Source organism: Arachis ipaensis, chromosome B3 (assembly GCF_059453495.1).
Source record: "Arachis ipaensis isolate K30076 ecotype BB chromosome B3, ASM5945349v1, whole genome shotgun sequence".
Classification (NCBI taxonomy): domain Eukaryota; kingdom Viridiplantae; phylum Streptophyta; class Magnoliopsida; order Fabales; family Fabaceae; genus Arachis; species Arachis ipaensis.
This window is the reverse complement of record NC_142438.1, coordinates 73,305,111-73,329,666: the sequence shown is the minus strand read 5'-3', so window position 1 is coordinate 73,329,666 and position 24,556 is coordinate 73,305,111. Positions and strand designations below refer to the sequence as shown.

The 24,556-nt window shown below is 38.6% G+C and overlaps 1 non-coding gene across 1 annotated transcript; it reads right to left on the bottom strand.

Annotated features, from left to right (window-relative positions):
• Nucleotides 1-15,941: 15,941 nt before the first annotated feature.
• LOC148571128 (small nucleolar RNA R71) lies at nt 15,942-16,049 on the bottom strand. The gene has a single exon (XR_015908522.1). It is a non-coding gene; the product is annotated as a small nucleolar RNA R71 (small nucleolar RNA).
• Nucleotides 16,050-24,556: the final 8,507 nt, after the last annotated feature.

Sequence of the window (24,556 nt, the reverse complement as noted above, 5' to 3'; positions counted from 1 at the left end):
ATTGAAGCTCAGCTTCTTTTGAGTCTTGGCCATGAACCTAAGCGCTTTGTTTTTCAGTATTATCACCGGATACATAAATGCCACAGACACTTAACTGGGTGAACCCTTTAGGATTGTGATTCAGCTTTGCTAGAATTCCCAACCAGTGGTGTCCAGAGTTCTTAAGCACACTCTTTTGCTTTGGATCATGACTTTAACTGCTTAGTCTCAAGCTTTTCACTTGACACCTTCTCACCACAAGCATATAGTTAGGGAAGCAACTCATTTAAACTATTTAGGCCAAGATTTTGTTTCTTTTAGGCCCTCATAACTATTGATGCTCAAAGCCTTGGATCCTTGCTCTTGCCTTTTTTGTTTAAAGAGCTATTGGCTTTTTCTTTTTCTTTTGCTTCTCTCTATTTTTTTCTTTCTTTTTGCTATTTTTTTCTTGCTTCAAGAATCAAATTTTGGATTTTTCAGATTACCAATAATACTTCTCCTTTTTCATCATTCTTTCAAGAGCCAACATTCTTAACTCCAACATCAAACATGAAATGTTCATTCATGCATTCAGAAAATAAAAGCAATGCCACCACATCAAATAATTGAACTATTCTAACTAGAAATTTATGCATTCTTACTGCTTCAAAAAAAATGAAATTTTATTCAAGTTCAATGAGATGGTAAGAGGAATATTTTATACCTGATTGGTGAAAACGGAAAATAGAAACTTAAATCCTAATAATGCTTATGCAATTCTTAAATTGAAAGATAGAAACTTAAAAAAAAAAACTTGAATGCTACTAGTGATCATGTAAACCTAAACATAAGAAACAATAATTAAAATTGGCACAGAAATAGGGAGGTGGAACTCAACCACCTTAATCATGGTTAGTGTTAGGCTCTTCAGGGGATAATTTCTGACGCTTTAGCTCTTCTAGTTCATGCCCTCGCTTCTCTTGTTCCTTGACTAGTTTTCAAAGCATGCTAGTCTGGTCTTTTTGCTCCTCTCTTAATTGATCTAAGGTGGTTTGTAATTGTGCAACAGATACTTCCAGCTGGGTCCAATATTCAATTGGAGGGATCCTTGTGTTTGAAGAGGCTCAGGTGTCTACCTTTTAGGATGATCATCTAGTAGTCTGGCGCTTTCCATCACTTCCTTGGTGATTGGGCTATCTGCTGGGACACATGAGTCTCTGTTAATTAGGACTCCAGCCTCTTTGCATAAGCAAAAGATAAGGTTTGGGTAGGCCAATTTAGCTTGAGCTGATATCCTATTTGCAACCTTGTACAGCTCAATGGGGATTAATTGGTGGACCTCCACCTCATTCCCCATCATGATGCAGTGAATCATCACAGCCCTTCTGATGGTGACTTCAGAGTGGTTGCTAGTAGGGAGTATGGAACGCCTAATGAAATACAGCCAACCCCTAGCAACTGGTCTGAGATCCAATCTTCTCAGTTGATTTGGATGACTGTTTGTGTTATTAATCCACTGAGTTCCAGGTAGACATATGTCTTCTAGAATCTAATCCAGCTTAGGATTAGCTACCACCCTCCTATTAAAGGATTCTGGATCATCCCTTTGTGGAGGTAATTTAAAGATCTCTCTCACCTTGTCAAGATGAAAATAGAGAGTCTTTTCCCGGACCATGGTGCAAAAATTATGGAACCCTTGTCTATCTTTCTTTTGCTTATCTGTCATCTACAGATTTGCATAGAATTCATGGACCATTGTTAATCCAACATTGGTCATAGGGTCGGCCAGGGTTTCCCAACCTCTCTTTTGAATTTGCTCTTGGATCTCCAGGTACTCATCTTCTTTTAATTCGAATATGGCCTCCGGGATTACTATGCTCTTGCACATTATTTTGTAATAATGTTCTTCATGCTGCTTAGTGTAGAATCTGAAAGGTTTGAAAACAGCTATTGGGTTGTCTTCTTTCTTGCTTCTTGAAGTGGATTTTCCACTTTTTGGAGCCATAAAATTCGAAAGGAATGAGAAGGCAAGGCTCTTTTCTCACCAAAATTAAAAGGTTTGCTCGTCCCTGAGAAAAAAAGAAAAGAAAAAAGACGAAGAGGAAGAGAAGAATTCAAATGGAAGATGGATGAGCAAGGGGGTTCGGTTGGTATATATAGGGAGGGATAGGGTGGGTTTCAAAATTTGAAAAAAGATATTGAAGATATGAGTCAAATTTTGGTAAAAGATAAGTTTTAAAATTATTAGAGTATTAAAGATATGAAAAAGATAAAAAAGATAAAAAAAAAGATAAGGTAGAGGTTATTAATGATATGGAAAATATTTGAAAGTTTAACAAAGGATTTCGAAAAGAATTGCAAAAGATATGAAATTTTTGAAAAAATATTTGAAAAGATTTTAAAATTGAAAGGAATTTGAAATTGAAAGAGGATGGTTGAAAGAATCTTATTTAAAAGATATGATTAAAAAGATAAGATTTGGAGAAGATATGTTTTGAAAAAGATGAAACTCCCCCTAACCTTTGCTGGGCGTTGAACGCCCAGAATACTCCCATTCTAGCGTTCAACGCCAACTTTATGCTCCTCCTGGGTGTTGAACACCCAGACAGTATCCCATGGCTGGCGTTAAATGCCAACTTGCCAGTCCTTTTTGGGCATTGAATGCCCAACCAACACTCCTTGGCTGGCGTTCAACACTAGCTTTCTTCCCCCTTCAGGGCATTGAACGCCCAGCCAGTGCTCCCTGGCCGGCGTTCAACGCCAACTTGGCATCCCTTTCAGGGCGTTGAACGCCCAGCCAGTACTCCCTGGCTAGTGTTCAACGCCAGTCTTGCTGCTTCTCTATGCCGTTCAACACCCATCCTTCCCTCTTGTCTGGCGTTCAATGCCAGCAAGGTGCTGTCCCCAGGGTGCTCTGTTTTTAACTCTGAATATTGCTGTCTCTATTCTAGGAGGTACACATGATCATAAATATTAGAAAGCAAAGTGACTATGAAAAATACTTGAAATTTTAAGAATACTAGATTAAATGAGAACAATTTAAAGAAACTGAAAACAATAATATGCTACTAATCTTTGGGTTACCTCCCAACAAGAGCTTCTTTATTGTCGTTTAGTTGGACTTTACTGCGCTCATGTCAGCAACAGGGTAGATTTCTCATGCTCAACTTCACCACCCAAGTAATGTTTCACTCTCTGGCCATTAACAGTAAATCTTTTATCAGAGTGGTTACTCTGAAGTTCTATATGACCATAGGGTGATACATTAGTGATTAGGAAAGGTCCTATCCAATATTACTTGAGCTTTTCTGGGAAGAGCTTTAGTGTAGAATTGAAGAGTAGAACTTTCTATCCAGGTTCAAAGACTCTGGAAGATATCTTTCTGTCATGCCACTTCTTGGCTCTTTCTTTATAAATTTTTGCATTTTCAAATGCAGCAAGTCAGAATTCATCCAACTCATTTAGCTGGAGCAACCGTTTCTCTCCTACTGTTTTTGCATCAAGGTTTAGGAGTTTGGTTGCCCAGTAGACCTTGTGTTCCAGCTCCGCTGGCAGGTGGCATGCCTTTCCACATAACAAATGATATGGTGACGTTCCTATAGGGGTCTTAAAAGCTGTTCTATACGGTTAGAGAGCATCATCAAGCTTTCTTACCCAATCCTTTATAAAGTTGCTCACCGTCGTTTCCAGGATTCTCTTCAGTTCTCTATTTGAGACTTCAGCTTTCCCATTTATCTGTGGATGATATGGGGTTGCCACTTTATGGCGAACTCCATATCGGTTTAGAATAGAGTCAAACTGTTTGTTGCAGAAATGAGTTCCTCCATCACTGATTAGTGTCCGAGGGACACCAAACCTATTGAATATGTTCTTCTGGAGGAACTTCATCATCGCTCTAGTGTAATTCGTGGGTGATGCGACTGCCTCAACTCTTTTAGACACATAATCCACTACCACAAGGATATAGGTGTTTGAGTTTGAAGGTGGAAAGGGTCCCATGAAGTTTATACCCCATACATCAAACAGCTCAATCTTTAGGATTCTTTGCTAAGGCATATCGTGACCATGAGGGAGATTGCTAGCTCTTTGGCAACTATCACAGTGATGGATAAACTCTCAGGAATCTGTAAAGAGTGTGGGCCAGTAGAAACCACTTTGGAGAACCTTTGTGGCTGTTCGCTCACCTCCAAAGTGTCCTCCATAGTTGGAGCTATGGAAATGGCATAGGATTTTATGTGCCTCTTCTTCAGACACGCAACGGCGGAGTATACCATCCGAACATCTTTTAAAGAGATATGGTCCATCCCACAAGTAGTATCTTGCATCATGAATGAGTTTTTGAGCTTGCTGCCTACTGTATTCTTTGGGGATAAACCTTATAGCCTTGTAATTCGCATTGTCTATGAACCAGGGTGTCGTCCGGATGGCAAAGAGTTGCTCATCTGGGAAGGTTTCAGACACCTCAGTAGAGGGAGGAGATGTCCCTGCTACTGGTTCAATCCGAGACAAGTGGTCAGCCACTTGATTTTCTGACCTTTTCCTGTCTTTGATCTCTATATCAAACTCTTGCAGGAGTAGTACCCATCTTATTAGTCATGGCTTAGAATCCTTCTTGGTGAGTAGATATTTGAGAGCATCATGGTCAGTGTAGATAACCTTAGATCCTATTAAATTGGATCTGAACTTGTCAATGGCGTAAACCACTAAAAGCAATTCCTTCTCCATGGTAGTATACTTCTTTTGTGCGTCATTTAGAACACGACTGGCATAATAAATGACATGCAGAAGCTTGTCATGTCTCAGCCCCAGAACTGCGTTAATGGCATGGTCACTGGCATCACACATTAGTTTGAATTGTAAGTCCCAATTGGGTGCAGAAATGACAAGTGCAGTGATAAGCTTAGCCTTCAGAGTTTCAAAGGCATGCAGGCACTCTTGGTCAAAAATAAATAGGGTGTCAATAGCTAATAAGTTGCATAGGGGTTTTACAATTTTGGAAAAATCCTTTATGAACCTCCTATAGAAACCTGCATGTTGATAGGCGAGGGTTATTATCGGTCTAGAATCTCTCTTAATAGAAATAGAACTTCGTTGTAAGAATAGTTCCAAACCAACTAATAACTCTCGATCAAATTTCAAAGGAATTGTTTGTCACAAGTTCAACCCCAATAAAAATAACCGAAGTATTCAAACCTCGGATCGTCTCACAAGGAATGAGCAAACATGAGCATCAACATTGGTTAGAAATTTGGGGTTGCAAGTCATGAGCAAGGAATTAAACTAAGAGTCCTAACAAGCAAGTAATCTTGAAGTACAAGAAACTAATTCAAGTGACTAAAGCAAGATGTGAGCAATTCCAAAATAATAAGATAACATCCGATATAATTCTACTCTAAAACTAAACAAATAACTATAACTAAGACAAAGCAATTAGGATTTTTGGGTTTTCAAATAAGAATAATAAAAGCAACTCTTGGCTAAGCATGGGAATTGGGGTCACCATCCTTGTCTAATAACCGTATCCTGACAATTATGAGGAACCAAACTCATTAATTTTACTTCTATACTTGAAGTATATTAAATGGTTTGGTCAACATCAACCCATAAGGTCCAACCTAGCCACTAATTGACTTAGTAGTAGGCTAGTGTCAATGGTTATCAAGTTGACCACTAAGGGTTCCCAAATCATCAAATTCATTAGACCCAATGACTCAAGTTTACCCAATTTCCTTAGCCTAGGCCAAGAGTAAAGAGAACTACTCCATAATCAAAGGAAACATTTCATCAAACACATGGTAAGCATTACTAAAAGACATATTCAAATTGCAATTAAATTGAAATTAACAAGTACCCACTAACAATTATCAATGTAAATTCACTCAAACAACACAATTAATCATGAAAATCATCAATGTAACATCAACAATTCAAGATCCATAAAATTCACAAAATGGGTAGAAAATGACAAGTGACAAGAAAACATAAATCTAACACAAGATCTAAACAAAATTATACTAAGGAATTCAAATTAAGTAATTAAAACTAGTAATTAATAAGATCCAATTCAGAATTCAACAAGGGAAGATCAATTCAAACTAGATCTAGAGAAGAACAAGGGTTTCTCTCTCTAGAAGAACAAAAACCAAAAACTAGCTAAAAATTATGTCTAGGTGTGAATGAATGATCCCCCTTTCCCCTAGCATCCTTGGGTCTTTTCCATGCAGAACCAGCTTGAATTTGGGCCTGTTGAGCCTCAGAAATCGCCAGGAACGATTTCCTTTAATGGGGTCACGCGCAGCTTGTCGCGCGTACGCGCCATGCACGCGTTCGCGCCGATTGATTTTGCGATCCACGCGTGCGCGCCATGTACGCATGCGTGTCAGTGTGGATTTCACTAATCCGCGCGGATGCGCCCATCTTAGCGCACTGCTTCCAGCTGTCCGCACCCACGCGCGCGCGCGAGGTGCTCGTGCGTGCCCATGCTGAAATTCCCAAAATCCAAATCTTCATGTTCCTTCTACTTTTGCATGCTTTCTTTCTCTCTTCTAGGCCATTCTTGCCCTATAAATTCTGAAATCACTCAACAAACACATCACGGCATCGAGTGGTAATAAAAGAGGATCAAAATATAGCAAGTCTAAGGCAAAAGAAGCATATTTTCCATCATGAAGCAATATTAGGAAGAGAACACAAAACCATGCAATTCTTGTGAATAAGTGTGAAAAATATTGACAAAACCCCTCTAATTCTACACAATATAAACCACAAAATTGGGGTTTATCACATGTCCTAAGAAACTTCTGATTGCCTTAACATTAGTAGGTGGTGGTAGTCGCTCAATTACCTCCACCTTAACTTGATCCACTTCGATTCCCTTGTTCGAAATCCGATGCCCCAGAACAATTCGTTCAATCACTATAAAGTGGCATTTTTTTTAATTTAAAGCCAGATTTGTCTCTTGGCATCATTTGAGAACTAGGGCCAGATGGTCAAGGCATGAGTCAAATGAGTCCCAAAAAATGGAGAAGTCATCCATGAACACTTCAAGGAATTTTTCCACCATATCAGAGAAAATGGAGAGCATGCACCTCTGAAAGGTTGCAGGTGCATTGGACAGGCCAAATGGCATTCTCCTATAAACAAACACGCCATAAGGGCATGTAAATGCTATCTTTTCTTGGTCCTAAGGATCCACTGCAATTTGATTATAGCCTGAATAGCCATCCAAAAAGTAGTAGAATGCATGACCCGCATGTCTCTCCTACATTTGATCTATAAATGGCAAAGGAAAATAATCCTTTCTAGTGGAGTTATTGAGCCTCCTATAGTCAATACACATACGCCACCCTGTAACTGTTCTTGTGGGAATCAGTTCATTCTTTATATTATGAACCACTGTCATGCCTCCCTTTTTTGGAACAACTTGGACAGGGCTTACCCAGAGGCTATCAGAAATGGGATAAATAGTCTCAGCCTGCCATAATTTTGTGAGTTTCTTTTGCACCACCTCCTTCATGGCTGGATTCAGTCGCCTTTGTGGTTGCACCACTGGTTTAGCGTCATCTTCTAGCAGGATCTTGTGCATGCATCGGGTTGGGCTAATGCCCTTAAGGTCACTTATTGTCCACCCAAGAGCTGTCTTGTGTGTCTTTAGCACTTGGATTAGTGCCTTTTCTTCCTGTGGTTCTAAGACAGAACTTATAATCTCAAGATAAGTATCCTCATCTCCTAGAAATACATATTTTAAGGATGATGGTAATGGCTTGAGCTCGAGTTTAGGAGGCTTATGCTCTCCCTTAGGAGTTTTCAAAGGCTCCTTCATTTCTTCTGGCTCCTCTAAATCAAGCTGGGCATCATAAAAGATGTCGTTCAGCTCTTCTTCGAGCCTCTCAACCATGTTCACTTCTTCCACCAGGGAATTAATGATATCAATACTCATTGACTCTTAGGGTTACTTCCCCTTTCTGAATGTCAATGAGGGTCCGTCATGTGGCTAGGAAGGGTCTTCCTAGGTAAGGGACGCACTCTTGTGCTCGTCCATTTCCAGCACCAAAAAATCCGTGGGGAATGCAAAGGGTCCAACCCTAACAATCATATCCTCAATCACGCCTAATGAGTCTATATTTTCTGATATATTTTAGCTTGATTTGGATGGATTTCATCACATAAACTCACACTTAGGCACCAAAATAGCATACTTTTGTGTTTGATCCCTAATTTGGACTTAAATGTGAAAACATGCATTTTTGTGCTTAAATTGGTGATTTTAATTCCACTTTTATGTCATTCGATGCCGTGATATGTTTTGTGAGTGATTTCAGGTCATTTTGGCAAGATTGGCTAGGCAAAAGTGGAAGAAAGCATGTACAAGGGAGAACACATGAAGAAAACAAGGAAAAGCACACACAGATAAGTGTGCGTGCGCACAAGCTTGCGTGCATGCGCACAAGAGGAAATTTGTATTTGTGCGTACACACAAGTACCTGTGCCTACGCACAGGAGCCAAAATAGCAAATTGCACGTACGCACATGTCTGTGCGTACGCACAGGACCCAACACGTGATTTCATTAATGAAACACGTGCTGCGCAATTTGGGGGCCTTTGGCCCAGTTTTGGAAGCTCCAATGCTGAATTGAAGTGCTATATGAAGGGGATATCAACACATATCAAGACATAAGCTTTCATTAGGACTTAGATTTTATTTTTCATAGTTTCATATAGTAGGAGTAGGAGTAGTGTAAAAATTGCTCTTCTAGGGTTTCACTTCCATCTTCATGTAGCATTTTATAGCAAGCTTTTCTTTTGGATTTTGCTTCTTTAATTGTAAGTACTCTCAATTTCCTCTTTAATTATAGCACTTTTGCTTTCAATTTCCTTTGGTTCAAGTTACTTTGTTCATATTTGCAATTTTGAGTTTCTTAAAGTTTTGATTGATGAATTTAATGCTTTATGCTCTCTTTATGTTTGATTGCTTGTTTATATTTGATTTTGTGAATTGTTGGTTATAGTTTTCCATTTTCCCTTACAATTTTTCATGTTTTACTTTTATACACACAAGGTGTTTGTGAAAATGCCAATTATGAGTTTTGAGTAGATTTTCACACTTTGGCTTGGGAATTGAGATCTTAGGATACTAGAGTCATAATGTCTGACATTTAATGGTAATTCTTGGGTAGTTAGTTGACTCTTGTTTTCGTTGACGCTAGCTTTTTATCAACTAGTTTGGTAAGTTAGCTAGGACTTATGGAATAAGGTCAATTATGCTTGCTTGACTTACTCCTCGATGTTAGGGGTTAACTAGGCGAGATTGACTCATCATAATTATCATAGTTGTGGTTATGGCGATGATAGGATTCCTTGGATCCTCTTATTCCCAAGTCAAGGCTCTTTATTGCATTTATAGCATTTTCACTAGTTTTGATCTCATCTTCTCTTTAATTGCATTAACTATAATTTTGATCATCTCTAAGTTCTTTTTTTGCTTAGTTCTTTTAATCTTTTGTTCTTTGATTTGCAAACCCCCTTTGCCCTCACAACTGAAAAAGTAACACTTCCAATTGCATCATAGGGTGAACGACCCGAGATTTCTGATGAACGGGACTTTTGTGTGGTTTAGAATTCTCAAATGAAATCTCGTTGTAAAGTATAGTTTCTAAACCAACAATAGCCCTTTCATGCAAAAATTGTGTTTGTCACTAGTACAGACCCCTAAATTTATAAACCGAAGTATTGAACCTCGGGTATGTCGTTCTCCCTAGAAATTACAATAAAGTGCCTTGTTATTAGTTATGGAGGTATGTTTTGGGGTTTTTGGGATAAGAGACATGAAATGTAAATGACAATGAAAACAAACTAACAACTAAAAAGGTCTTGGCAAGGTTTGGTGGTCAAAGATCTCTATCCTAATCACTAACCACAACATGATAATTGGCAAGGATCAATCCCAATAAGTTAACCCCTAACTAATAGTAGAGGAAAGTCAAGTGAGCTATATCAATCCAAGTCCATAAGTCCTAGTTCTACACATAATCAATTGGTGAGATCTAGCGTTAATGGCTCCCAATCGTTGATCACTTGGACATTAGCGACTCAAGAGTTCCTAAGTTACCTTCCCAAGCCAAGAGCACAAAAATTCTACACTAAGATCCAACCAAGCATTTTGTCAAACACTTGGAACGCATAAAAGGAAAGCATAGTAAAAATGCAAGAATAATAAAACTACCAACTACCAATTGCAAGAAAAGTAAATTCACAACTCAATTCAACAATTAAAAGAACATCAAACATTAAATTTTATTAAAAGAGATCTAAATCCAACATAAGCATCCATGAACATAAAAGAGAGAATAAAAAGGGAAATTAACATTACAAATCAAGAGAATGAAAGAGTAGAAGCAAAAATTCATAAAAGAAACAAGATGAAAAGATGTAATTGAACCTAAATCTAAGAGAGATTAACCTAACCTATTTCTAGAGAGAAGAGGGAGCTTCTCTCTCTAGAAACTAACCTACATGATGCTATACTACCAAACAATTGCTCCCCCTTTGCTTGGACTTCAATTCTGCATGAAATACACTCAGAAACAAGTTGGATTTGGGCATGGGCAGCTCAAAAATTGCCCCCAGCATTTTGCTTTCAAGTGGGCCACGTGAGAGTATCGGCGCGTGCGCATCGATTGGCAAATTCTCAACCCGCGCGGGCGCGGCGTGTACGCGTGCGCGTCTATTGGCGAAACCACTTTTACGCGTATGCGCCTGGTGCGTGTGCGCGTCCTTTGGAGCATTCCCAATCTTTGTTTCTTCATACATTCTCCCTTTTTGTATGCTTTTCACCTCATTTCTTCCATCCAATACTTGCCTTAGGGACCTGAATTCACTCATCAAACACATCAAGGCATCGAATGGAATTAAAGTGAATTAAAATCACCAATTTAGGGCTTAAAAAGCATGTTTTTATACTTAAGCAAAATTCAAGGGAGAATTACAAAACTATGCTATTTCAGTGAATAAATGCGAGAAAAGGTGACAAAATCCCCCAAAATAAGCACAAGATAAATCACAAAATTGGGGTTTATCAAATCTCCCCACACTTAAACTAAGCATTTCCTCATGCTAAAATCAAGAAAGAAGCAAAGGGACATCAACATTTATTCAATGCAAACTAACTAAATGCAATCTATCTATATGAATGCATCCACTTGGTCAAAACAAGTCAACTTCCAGGAAAACACATTTAAGTACAAGGGCTAATGCCATAGCAGTCAAATCAAACCCAAAATTGAATTGAATCATTGAAAGATTTTACAAACTTGCAAGAAAAGATGATCATGGGTGGAAACATGTAATTGAGCAATCGAACCCTCACCGGATGTGTATCCACTCTAGTCGCTCAAGTGTATGGGGTTGATTCACTCAATTCTCCCCTAATCATGTTTTTCAAGATTTGTTTTTCATCTAACAATCAACAATTATTTCATGCATGCATACAGATATCATGAGGACTTCCCATAGGCTGTAATGGGGTTAGCGTCAAGGTAGGATGCATATGGTCAAGTGGGCTTGAGATTTGAATCTTTGATTAACTTAAACTACCCACCTAACCTATGACAACCTATACAATTCTAAACAAACCTAACTACCTATTCTTCACTTTTCCACACACTCATGCATTCTCCCCCTTTTTTTTTTATCACCACCCATATGCATTGACTTTTATTGAACCTTGCTTTGGGGCATTTTGTCCCCTTTTTTTTGCAATTCTTTTTGTCTTTCCTTTTCTATATTTTTTTCTTTTATATATATATATATATATATATATATATATATATATATATATGTTTTTGTTTCTTTTGCTTTTCTCATCATCATTTTTTTTCTTCTTTTCAAACTAAAATACATACAAGTACTGATGAGTGGATAATTTATACGCTTTTTGACATTGTTTTTAGTATGTTTTTAGTAGGATCTAGTTACTTTTAGGGATGTTTTCATTAGTTTTTATGTTAAATTCACATTTCTGGACTTTACTATGAGTTTGTGTGTTTTTTTGTGATTTCAGGTATTTTCTGGCTGAAATTGAGGGACTTGAGCAGAAATCAGATTCAGAGATTGAAGAAGGACTGCTGATGCTGTTGGATTCTGACCTCCCTGCACTCAAAGTGGATTTTCTGGAGCTACAGAACTCGAAATGGCGCGCTTCCAATTGCATTGGAAAGTAGACATCTAGGGCTTTCCAGAAATGTATAATAGTCCATACTTTGGTCAGGAATCGACGACGTAAACTGGCGTTCAACACCAGCTTTGTACCTAAATCTGGCGTCCAGCGCCAGAAAAGGAGCCAAAACCAGAGTTGAACGCCGAAACTGGCACAAAAACTGGCGTTCAACTCCAAGAAGGACCTCTACACGTACAACACTCAAGCTCAGCCCAAACACACACCAAGTGGGCCCAGGAAGTGGATTTATGCATCAAATACTTACTCATGTAAACCCTAGTAGCTAGTTTATTATAAATAGGACCTTTTACTATTGTATGAGGCATCTTTGATCAGTGTAAACCATCTTTGGACATCTGGTTCTTAGATCAGAGGGCTGGCCTCTCGGCCATGCCTGGACTTTCACTTATGTATTTTTAACGGTAGAGTTTCTACACTCCATAGATTAAGGTGTGGAGCTCTGCTGTTCCTCAAAGATTAATGCAAAGTACTACTGTTTTCTATTCAATTCATCTTATTTCGCTTCTAAGATATCCATTCGCACGCAAGAACATGATGAAGGTGATGATTATGTGTGACGCTCATCACCATTCTCCCCTATGAACACGTGCCTGACAAACACTTCCATTCTACATGAAATAAGCTAGAATGAATATCTCTTAGATCTCCTAACCAGAATCTTCGTGGCGTAAGCTAGAATGATGGCGGCATTCAAGAAAATCCGGAAAGTCTAAACCTTGTCTGTGGTATTCCGAGTAGGATTCAATGATTGAATGACTGTGACGAGCTTCAAACTCGCGAGTGCTGGGCGTTAGTGACAGACGCAAAAGGAGGGTGAATCCTATTCCAACATGATCGGGAACCGACAGATGAATAGCCGTGCCGTGACAGGGTGCGTGAGCATATTATTCACTGAGAGGAGGGGATGTAGCCACTGACAACGGTGATGCCCTTGCATAAAGCCAGCCATGGAAAGGAGTAAGACTGATTGGATGAAGATAGCAGGAAAGCAGAGGTTCAGAGGAATGAAAGCATCTCCATACGCTTATCTGAAACTCTCACCAATGATTTACATAAGTATCTCTATCCCTATTCTATTATTTAGTATTCAAAAACATCATTATCAATTTATATCTGCCTAACTGAGATTTGCAAGGTGACCATAGCTTGCTTCATACCAACAATCTCCGTGGGATTCGACCCTTACTCACGTAAGGTATTACTTGGACGACCCAGTGCTCTTGCTGGTTAGTTGTATCGAAGTTGTGAACCATGGTATTGGCACCATGTTCTTGGCGCCATCGCCAGGGAAAGAAAGAGCCATGAATTTTACATTATTAAAGTGTAATCACGATTACGCGTACCAAGTTGCTCACGTTGCCAGGGATTATTCGAGCCTGGACATCACAATTTCGTGCACCAAGTTTTTGGCGCCGTTGCCGGGGATTGTTTGAGTATGGACAACTGACGGTTCATCCTGTTGCTCAGATTAGGTAATTTTCTTTTTGTCTTCTTTTCAAAAAATTTTCAAAAATATTTCAAAATTTTCTCACCTGTTTTCGAAAAAATATATTTTTATTCAAAATTTTTTAAGAATGAATTCTAGTGTTTCATAAAGCATGTGAAGCTTGGCTGGCTGTAAAGCCATGTCTAATTCCTTTGGGAATGAGTATGTCAGGCGTGTCATGTCTGAGTTATATACTAAAGCTTGGCTGGCTATTAAGCCATGCCTGACCCTTTGATTGGAGCTTTAGAGCATAAGATTCCTGGAATTCAAATTAAAAAAATTTTGGAATCCTTATTTTCTTTTTCAAAAGAATTTTTCGAAAAATATAAAATAAAAATCCAAAAAAATTAGAAAATCATAAAAATCAAAAATATTTTTGTGTTTCTTGTTTGAGTCTTGAGTCATATCATAAGTTTGGTGTCACTTGCATATGCATCTTGCATTTTTCGAAAATTTCATGCATTCATAGTGTTCTTCACGATCTTCAAGTTGTTCTTGGTAAGTCTTCTTGTTTGATCTTGATGATTTTTTGTTTTGTGTCTTTTCATGTTTATCATATGCATTCTTGAATTCTTAGTGCCTAAGCATTAAAGAATTCTAAGTTTGGTGTCTTACATGTTTTCTTTGCATAAAAAATTTTTCAAAAATATGTTCTTGATGTTCTTCTTGACATTCAAAGTGTTCTTGGTATTCATCTTGACACTCATATCATTCATGCATGCATTCATTGTTTTGATCTAAAAATTTCATGCATTGCATCATTTTTCTTGTTTTTCCCTTGCATCATAAAAATTCAAAAATCAAAAAAATATCTTTCCCTTTTTCTCTCATCAAATTCGAAAATTTGAGTTGACTTTTTCAAAAATTTTTAAAATCAAGTTGTTTCTTATGAGTCAAATCAAATTTTCAATTTGAAAATCTTATCTTTTTCAAAATCTTTTTCAAAAATCAAATCTTTTTCAAATTTCTTAGTTATTTTCGAAAATTCTAAAAATATTTTTCTTATTTTTATATCAAATTTTTGAAAATAACATAATCAATTAATGTTTTGATTCAAAAATTTGAAGTTTGTTACTTGCTTGTTAAGAAAGATTCAAACTTTAAGTTCTAGAATCATATCTTGTGATTTCTTATGAATCAAGTCATTAATTGTGATTTTAAAAATCAAATCTTTTTCAAAACTAATTTCAATCATATCTTTTCAAAAAATCTTCTTATCTTATCTTTTTCAAAAATATCTTTTCAAAATATCTTTTCTAACTTCCTAACTTCTTATCTTTTCAAAATTTGTTTCAACTAACTAACTAACTTTTTGTTTGTTTCTTAACTTTTTCAAAACTACCTAACTAACTCTCTCTCTCTAATTTTCGAAAATATCTTCCCTTTTTTTCAAAAATTTCTTTTTAATTAACTAATTATTCTTATTTTTATTTTTAATTTTAAAAAAATTTTTCGAAAAAATACTAACAATTTTCAAAAACCATTTTCGAAAATCACTAACTCTTTTTCAAAATAATTTTCGAAAATTATCCCTCCCCCATCTTATTCTATTTATTCATTCATATCCTAACATCTCATCTCACATCTCTGCCATCCTCACAGTTGTGTTTCTTCCATTATATTACATTCTTTGTCTCCCCCTCTTCTACTCACACAGGGATCCCTATACTGTGGTATAAAGGATCTCTATTATTATTATTATTTTTCTGTGCCCTCTTCTTTGTCATATGAGCAGGAGCAAGGATAAGAACATTCTTGTGGAAGCAGATCCAGAACCTGAAAGGACTCTGAAGAGAAAATTAAGAGAAGCTAAAATACAACAATCCAGAGATAACCTTTCAGAAATTTTCGAACAGGAAGAGGAGATGGCAGCCGAAAATAATAATAATGTAAGGAAGATGCTTGGTGACTTTACTGCACCTAATTCCAATTTACATGGAAGAAGCATCTCCATTCCTGCCATTGGAGTAAACAACTTTGAGCTAAAACCTCAATTAGTTTCTTTGATGCAGCAGAACTGCAAGTTTCATGGACTTCCATCTGAAGATCCTTTTCAGTTCTTAACTGAATTCTTGCAGATATGTGATACTGTTAAGACTAATGGAGTAGATCCTGAAGTCTACAGGCTCATGCTTTTCCCTTTTGCTGTAAGAGACAGAGCTAGATTATGGTTGGATTCTCAACCCAAAGACAGCCTGAACTCTTGGGATAAGCTAGTCACGACTTTCTTAGCCAGGTACTTTCCTCCTCAAAAGCTGAGCAAGCTTAGAGCTGATGTTCAAACCTTCAGACAGAAAGAAGGTGAATCCTTCTATAAAGCTTGGGAAAGATACAAACAGTTGACCAAAAAGTGTCCTTCTGACATGCTTTCAGAATGGACCATCCTGGATATATTCTATGATGGTTTATCTGAGCTATCAAAGATGTCACTGGACACTTCTGCAGGTGGATCCATTCACCTAAAGAAAACGCCTGCAGAAGCTCAAGAATTCATTGACATGGTTGCTAATAACCAGTTCATGTACACTTCTGAAAGGAATCCTGTGAATAATGGGACGCCTATGAAGAAGGGAGTTCTTGAAGTTGATACTCTGAATGCCATATTGGCTCAAAATAAAATATTGACTCAGCAAGTCAATATGATCTCTCAGAGTCTGCATGGAATGCAAGCTGCATCCAACAGTATTCAAGAGGCTTCTTATGCAGAAGAAGCTTATGATCCTGAGAACCCTGCAATAGCAGAGGTAAATTACTTAGGTGAACCTTATGGAAACACCTATAACTCATCATGGAGAAATCACCCCAATTTCTCATGGAAGGATCAAAAGCCTCAACAAGGCTTTAATAATGGTGGAAGAAACAGGTTTAACAATAATAAATCTTTTCCATCATCCACTCAGCAACAGACAGAGAACTCTGAACAAAATGCTTCTAATTTAGCAAATCTAGTCTCTGATCTATCTAAGGCCACTGTGAGTTTCATGAATGAAACCAGGTCTTCTATTAGAAATTTGGAAGCACAAGTGGGCCAGCTGAGTAAAAGGATCACTAAAATCCCTCCAAGTACTCTCCCAAGCAATACAGAAGAGAATCCAAAAGGAGAGTGCAAGGCCATTGACATAAGCACCATGGCCGAACCTGTGAAGAGAGGAGAGGACGTGAATCCCAATGAGGAAGACCTCCTGGGACGTCCAGTGGTCAATAAGGAGCTTCCCTCTAAGGAACCAAAGGACTCTGAGGCTCATCTAGAGACCATAGAGATTTCATTGAACCTCCTTATACCCTTCATGAGCTCTGATGAGTATTCCTCTTCTGAAGAGAATGATGATGTTACTGAAGAGCAAACTGCCAAGTTTCTTGGTGTAATCATGAAGCTGAATGCCAAATTATTTGGCATTGATACTTGGGAAGTTGAACCTCCCTTGTTCATCAATGAACTAAGTGATCTGGATCAACTGACATTGCCTCAGAAGAGACAGGATCCTGGAAAGTTCATAATACCTTGTACTATAGGCACCATGATCTTTAAAGCTCTATGTGACCTTGGTTCAGGAATAAACCTCATGCCCCTCTCTGTAATAGAGAAACTGGGAATCTATGGGGTGCAAGCTGCTAAAATCTCATTAGAGATGGAAGACAATTCAAGAAAATAGGCTTATGGACAAGTAGAGGACGTGTTAGTAAAGGTTGAAGGCCTTTACATCCCTGCTGATTTCATAGTCCTGGATACTGGAAAGGAAGAGGATGAATCCATCATCCTAGGAAGACCTTTCCTAGCCACAACAAGAGCTGTGACCGATGTTGACAGAGCTGAAATAGTCCTTCATTGGAATGAGAACCCCCTTGTGTTTAAAACTCAAGGATCTCCCTCTGCAACCATGGAGAGGAAGCATGAAAAGCTTCTCTCAAAGCAGAGTCAACCAGAGCCCCCACAGTCAAACTCTAAGTTTGGTGTTGGGAGGCCACAACCAAACTCTAAGTTTGGTGTTGAACTCCCATATCCAAACTCTAAGTTTGGTGTTGGAGAGTCTCAACAAAGCTCTGCACATCTGTGAGGCTCCATGAGAGCCCACTGTCAAGCTATTGACATTAAAGAAGCGCTTGTTAGGAGGCAACCCAATTTTTATTTATCTAACTATATTTTTCTTAGTTATATGTCTTTGTAGGTTCATGATCATGTGGAGTCACAAAATAAATATAAAAATTGAAAACGGAATCAAAAACAGCAGAAGAAAAATCACACCCTGGAGGAGCATCTGTCTGGCGTTCAGCGCCAGAACAGAGCATGGTTCTGGCGCTGAACGCCCAAAATGGGCAGCTTCTGGGCGCTGAACGCCAGAACAGGCATGGTTCTGGCGTTCAACGCCAGAAATGGCACACAAATGGGCGTTGAACGCCCTAAATGGCCACCAACCTGGCGCTGAACGCCCAGAGTTGTGTATAAAGGCATTTTTACATGCCTAATGGGTGCAGGGATGTAAATCCTTGAACACCTCAGGATCTGTGGACCCCATAGGATCCACTCAGGATCTGTGGACCCCACAGGATCCACTCAGGATCTGTGGACCCCACAGGATCCCCACCTACCTCCACTCACTTCTTCTCACCACTCTCTTTCACACAACCCCACAAACACTCCTCCCCAAAAACCCTTCACCAATCACCTCAAACTCTCTTCCCCATCACCTCTTCACCACTCACATCCATCCACTCTTCCCCATAAACCTGCCTCATAAACTCCACCTACCTTTAAAATTCAAAACCAATTTCCCACCCATATGGCCGAACCTTAACCCCCCTCCCTTCCCTATATAAAGCCCCCCATTCTTAATCAAATTCACACAACACACCCCTCTACACCCTTCTTGGCCGAAACCACATCTCCCTCTCCCTCTCCATATTTCTTCTTCTTCTTCTTCTATTCTTTTGTTTATTGCTCGAGGGCGAGCAATATTCTAAGTTTGGTGTGGTAAAAGCATAGCTTTTTTGTTTTTCCATTACCATTGATGGCATCTAAGACCGGAGAATCCTCTAGAAGAGGGAAAGGGAAGACAAAAGCTTCCACATCCGAGTCATGGGAGATGGAAAAGTTCATCTCCAAAGCCCATCAAGACCACTTCTATGATGTTGTGGCCAAGAAGAAGGTGATCCCTGAGGTCCCTTTCAAACTCAAAAGAAATGAGTATCTGGAGATCCGACATGAAATTCAAAGAAGAGGTTGGGAAGTTCTAACAAATCCCATCCAACAAGTCGGCATCCTAATGGTTCAAGAGTTCTATGCTAATGCATGGATCACCAAGAACCATGATCAAAGTAAGAACTCGGATCCAAAGAACTATGTTACAATGGTTCGGGGGAGATACTTAGATTTTAGTCCGGAGAATGTGAGGTTGGCGTTCAACTTGCCAAACATGGAAGAGAACGCACGCCCCTACACAAGGAGAGTCAACTTTGATCAAAGGTTGGACCAAGTCCTTATGGACATATGTGTAGAAGGAGCTCAATGGAAGGTTGACTCCAAAGGCAAGCCGGTTCAACTAAGAAGATTGGACCTCAAGCCTATAGCTAGGGGATGGTTGGAGTTCATTCAATGCTCAATCATTCCCACTAGCAACCGGTCTGAAGTTACTATAGACCGGGCCATCATGATCCATAGCATCATGATTGGAGAAGAGGTGGAAGTTCATGAGATTATATCTCAAGAACTCTACAAGGTGGCTGACAAGTCCTCCACTATGGCAAGGTTAGCCTTTCCTCACCTCATTTGCCACCTATGCAATTCGGCTGGGATTGACATAGAGGAAGATATCCTCATTAAAGAGGACAAGCCCATCACTAAGAAAAAGATGGAGCAAGCAAGAGAGCCCAATCATGGAGCTCAAGAGGCGCAAGAAGCTCATTTCCATGAGATCCCGGAGATGCCTCAAATGCACTTTCCTCCACAAAATTATTGGGAGCAAATCAACACCTCCCTAGGAGAATTGAGTTCCAATATGGGACAACTAAGGGTGGAACATCAAATAAGAGAAGATCAAAAAGCAATGAGGGAGGAGCAACAAAGGCAAGGAAGAGACATAGAAGAGCTCAAGGACATCATTGGTTCCTCAAGAAGGAAACGCCACCATCACTAAGGTGGATTCATTCCTTGTTCTTATTTCTTCTGTTTTTCGTTTTCTATGTTATATGCCTATCTATGTTTGTGTCTTCATTACATGATCATTAGTAGTAGTAACTATGTCTTAAAGTTATAAATGTCCTATGAATCCATCACCTCTCTTAAATGAAAAATGTTTTAATTCAAAAGAACAAGAAGTACATGAGTTTCGAATTTATCCTTGAACTTAGCTTAATTATATTGATGTGGTGACAATGCTTCTTGTTTTCCGAATGTATGCTTGAACAGTGCATATGTCTTTTGAAGTTGTTGTTTAAGAATGTTAAATATGTTGGCTCTTGAAAGAATGATGACAAGGAGACATGTTATTTGATAATCTAAAAAATCATAAAAATGATTCTTGAAGCAAGAAAAAGCAGCAAAGCACAAAGCTTGTAGAAAAAAAAATAGAAAGAAAAGCAAGCAGAAAAAGCCAAAAGCTCTTAAAACCAAGAGGCAAGAGCAAAAAGCCAATAACCCTTAAAACCAAAAGGCAAGGGCAATAAAAAGGATCCCAAGGCTTTGAGCATCAATGGATAGGAGGGCCTAAAAGGAATAAAATCCTGGCCTAAGCAGCTAAACCAAGCTGTCCCTAACCATGTGCTTGTGGCGTGTAGGTGTCAAGTGAAAACTTGAGACTAAGCGGTTAAAGTCAAGGTCCAAAGCAAAAAAAGAGTGTGCTTAAGAACCCTGGACACCTCTAATTGGGGACTTTAGCAAAGCTGAGTCACAATCTGAAAAGGTTCACCCAATTATGTGTCTGTGGCATTTATGTATCCGGTGGTAATACTGGAAAACAAAGTGCTTAGGGCCACGGCCAAGACTCATAAAGAAGCTGTGTTCAAGAATTATCATACTGAACTAGGAGAGTCAATAACACTATTCGAAATCTGAAGTTCCTATAGATGCCAATCATTCTAAACTTCAATGGATAAAGTGAGATGCCAAAACTATTCAAGAGGCAAAAAGCTATAAGTCCCGCTCATATGATTGAAGCTCTGTTTCATTGATAGTTTGGAATTTATAGTATATTCTCTTATTTTTATCCTATTTGATTTTCAGTTGCTTGGGGACAAGCAACAATTTAAGTTTGGTGTTGTGATGAGCGGATAATTTATACGCTTTTTGACATTGTTTTTAGTATGTTTTTAGTAGGATCTAGTTACTTTTAGGGATGTTTTCATTAGTTTTTATGTTAAATTCACATTTCTGGACTTTACTATGAGTTTGTGTGTTTTTCTGTGATTTCAGGTATTTTCTGGCTGAAATTGAGGGACTTGAGCAGAAATCAGATTCAGAGGTTGAAGAAGGACTGCTGATGCTGTTGGATTCTGACCTCCCTGCACTCAAAGTGGATTTTCTGGAGCTACAGAACTCGAAATGGCGCGCTTCCAATTGCGTTGGAAAGTATACATCCAGGGCTTTCCAGAAATGTATAATAGTCCATACTTTGGCCAAGAATAGACGACGTAAACTGGCGTTCAACACCAGCTTTCTACCCAAATTTGGCGTCCAGCGCCAGAAAAGGAGCCAAAACCAGAGTTGAACGCCCAAACTGGCACAAAAACTGGCGTTCAACTCCAAGAAGGACCTCTACACGTACAACACTCAAGCTCAGCCCAAACACACACCAAGTGGGCCCAGGAAGTGGATTTATGCATCAAATACTTACTCATGTAAACCCTAGTAGCTAGTTTATTATAAATAGGACATTTTACTATTGTATGAGGCATCTTTGATCAGTGTAAACCATCTTTGGACGTCTGGTTCTTAGATCAGAGGGCTGGCCTCTCAGCCATGCCTGGACTTTCACTTATGTATTTTTAACGGTAGAGTTTCTACACTCCATAGATTAAGGTGTGGAGCTCTGCTGTTCCTCAAAGATTAATGCAAAGTACTACTGTTTTCTATTCAATTCATCTTATTTCGCTTCTAAGATATCCATTCGCACCCAAGAACGTGATGAAGGTGATGATTATGTGTGACGCTCATCACCATTCTCCCCTATGAACACGTGCCTGACAAATACTTCCGTTCTACATGAAATAAGCTAGAATGAATATCTCTTAGATCTCCTAACCAGAATCTTCGTGGCGTAAGCTAGAATGATGGTGGCATTCAAGAGAATCCGGAAAGTCTAAACCTTGTCTGTGGTATTCCGAGTAGGATTCAATGATTGAATGACTGTGACGAGCTTCAAACTCGCGAGTGCTGGGCGTTAGTGACAGACGCAAAAGGAGGGTGAATCCTATTCCAGCATGATCGGGAACCGACAGATGAATTGCCGTGCCATGACAGGGTGCGTGAGCATATTATTCACTAAGAGGAGGGGATGTAGCCACTGACAACGGTGATGCCCTTGCATAAAGCTAGCCATGGAAAGGAGTAAGACTGATTGGATGAAGATAGCAGGAAAGCAGAGGTTCAGAGGAACGAAAGCATCTCCATACGCTTATCTGAAACTCTCACCAATGATTTACATAAGTATCTCTATCCCTATTCTATTATTTAGTATTCGAAAACATCATTATCAATTTATATCTGCCTAACTGAGATTTGCAAGGTGACCATAGCTTGCTTCATACCAACAATCTCCGTGGGATTCGACCCTTACTCACGTAAGGTATTACTTGGACGACCCAGTGCACTTGCTGGTTAGTTGTATCGAAGTTGTGAACCATGGTATTGGCACCATGTTCTTGGCGCCATCGCCAGGGAAAGAAAGAGCCATGAATTTTACATTATTAAAGTGTAATCACGATTACGCGTACCAAGTTGCTCACGTTGCCAGGGATTATTCGAGCCTGGACATCACAATTTCGTGCACCAAGTACCAATGCATATGGTTTCATATTTAATACATGAGTGTGTACCCAATTCCCATAGTTTTTCAACAAAAACATAAACACACTTTTATCTCTACCCAATGTTCCCAACTTTCCCAAAATCAATTGATGAACACTCTCACTAGTCTAAGCTAATCAAAGATCCCAATTAAGGACATTTATTGTTTTTTACTTAGGCTTGTAATGTGCTACAATTAAGAACAAACGGGTTAAGCATAGACTCAAAATTGGCTAACAATGGAAGATAAAAGGGTAGGCCATTTGGGTAAGTGAGCTATTTGAAGAATGGCGTCAATCATATAAATGCATGTATACACAAAATAATGGACATAAAGAATCAAACAAATCAAAGATTACAATCATAGGAAGAGAATAATGCACACAAGAATGAAAATAAGTGGTTATATATGATGTAACCACACCATTAGGCTCAAACCTCACATGCTTGTGTTCTTAGCTCAAAAATCATGTTCCACAAAGTATATAATTCAAGCAAGTTCTAAATTTTTTTTCTTTTTCAATTGGGGTACCCTATAGATAAAATCCTTGGAAAATATCATGATTTTGACTAAGCTTAATATATACATATGCAAAATAAAAAAATGTAACTAAAAATCCTAAAATGAGATGCAAAAGTGTTGGGATTAGAAATTTGTCACCCAAAAATGCCGAGCGGTCGGACGACCTCCCCACACTTAAAAGTTTGCACCATCCTCGGTGCATCCAAAGATGAGCAAGGGGGTACGACGACTTTCCGAGTTGCTACCTTCAGCTGGTAGGTCAACCGGTGCTGCGTGTTTTTTCTTCTGCTTCCATTTTTGCTTATGGTGCATCAATCATGAAAAACAAAATAAACACCGTAAGATGAAAACATACAAAAGCTAGGAAGCGTGAATTGTTGGAATGAGGTAAATCACTAGAATTGAGTGAGTGAATTAGTGTGACATTGGTGAAAAATGAGTGTGTGGGTCCTAACTTGCATGTGGTTTAGAACTCATACTCTAGTATTTAGAAACCATGTCACAATTATACAAAAGAAGACACACGTTTCACTCATTCTAGTGTACTTGAGATACTTTAAAAGACTTGTAGGTTAAGTCAACCACACAAGTAGTGAAGAGGCATGAAAGCATTCAAGCAATTAATCAAGCAATTGTGAAATTGGGTAATGCATGGACATTGATTGATGTGTAGGTAGACTTAGTGAACAAAATGGTGTATGAAACTCACACAACAATCAATGACACATATTGAAGTTGTTGCAACACCTAAGTGACATAGAGGTGAAACACATGGATGCAATGGAACTTAGGAAAAAGGATATAGAAGTCAAAAATCAATCACATAGCAAGCATGGCCCACAAAGCTTTACAAAGCTTAAAAATATGTCACTAGGTAAGCTTTCGATCCAATCTCACAATCCCACAATCTCAATGCATGAAATAAGTGACGTGAATAAGGGTAAACCATAAACAGGCATCACCTAAAAAAATCAATGATAATATACAATTGCCTAACAATAGATGATGAATGCATGATGGCCAAAACAGGCAATTCAAAGAGTTAAGATGCATGAAAGCAATGTAACATGTACTCGGTATTCAAAAGCATTAAACATAAAATATTTCGAACCAAGTAACCAAATATAACCTCAACAAAGAATCCAACAATGACAATTAACAACAATGATGTTAAACCAACATCCTATTAGTAATAAGCAATAGTAAACAGTAAACAAGATTAGTAATCCAACACTTATAATGGAAAATAAAAATTAAACCAACTAACTAACTAAAAAAATGGTGTTATATGATGTTTGGTAGTGTCGGATGATGTTTGAAGGGTGGAAAGAAAAGAAGAGAAAAGAGAAGAAGGA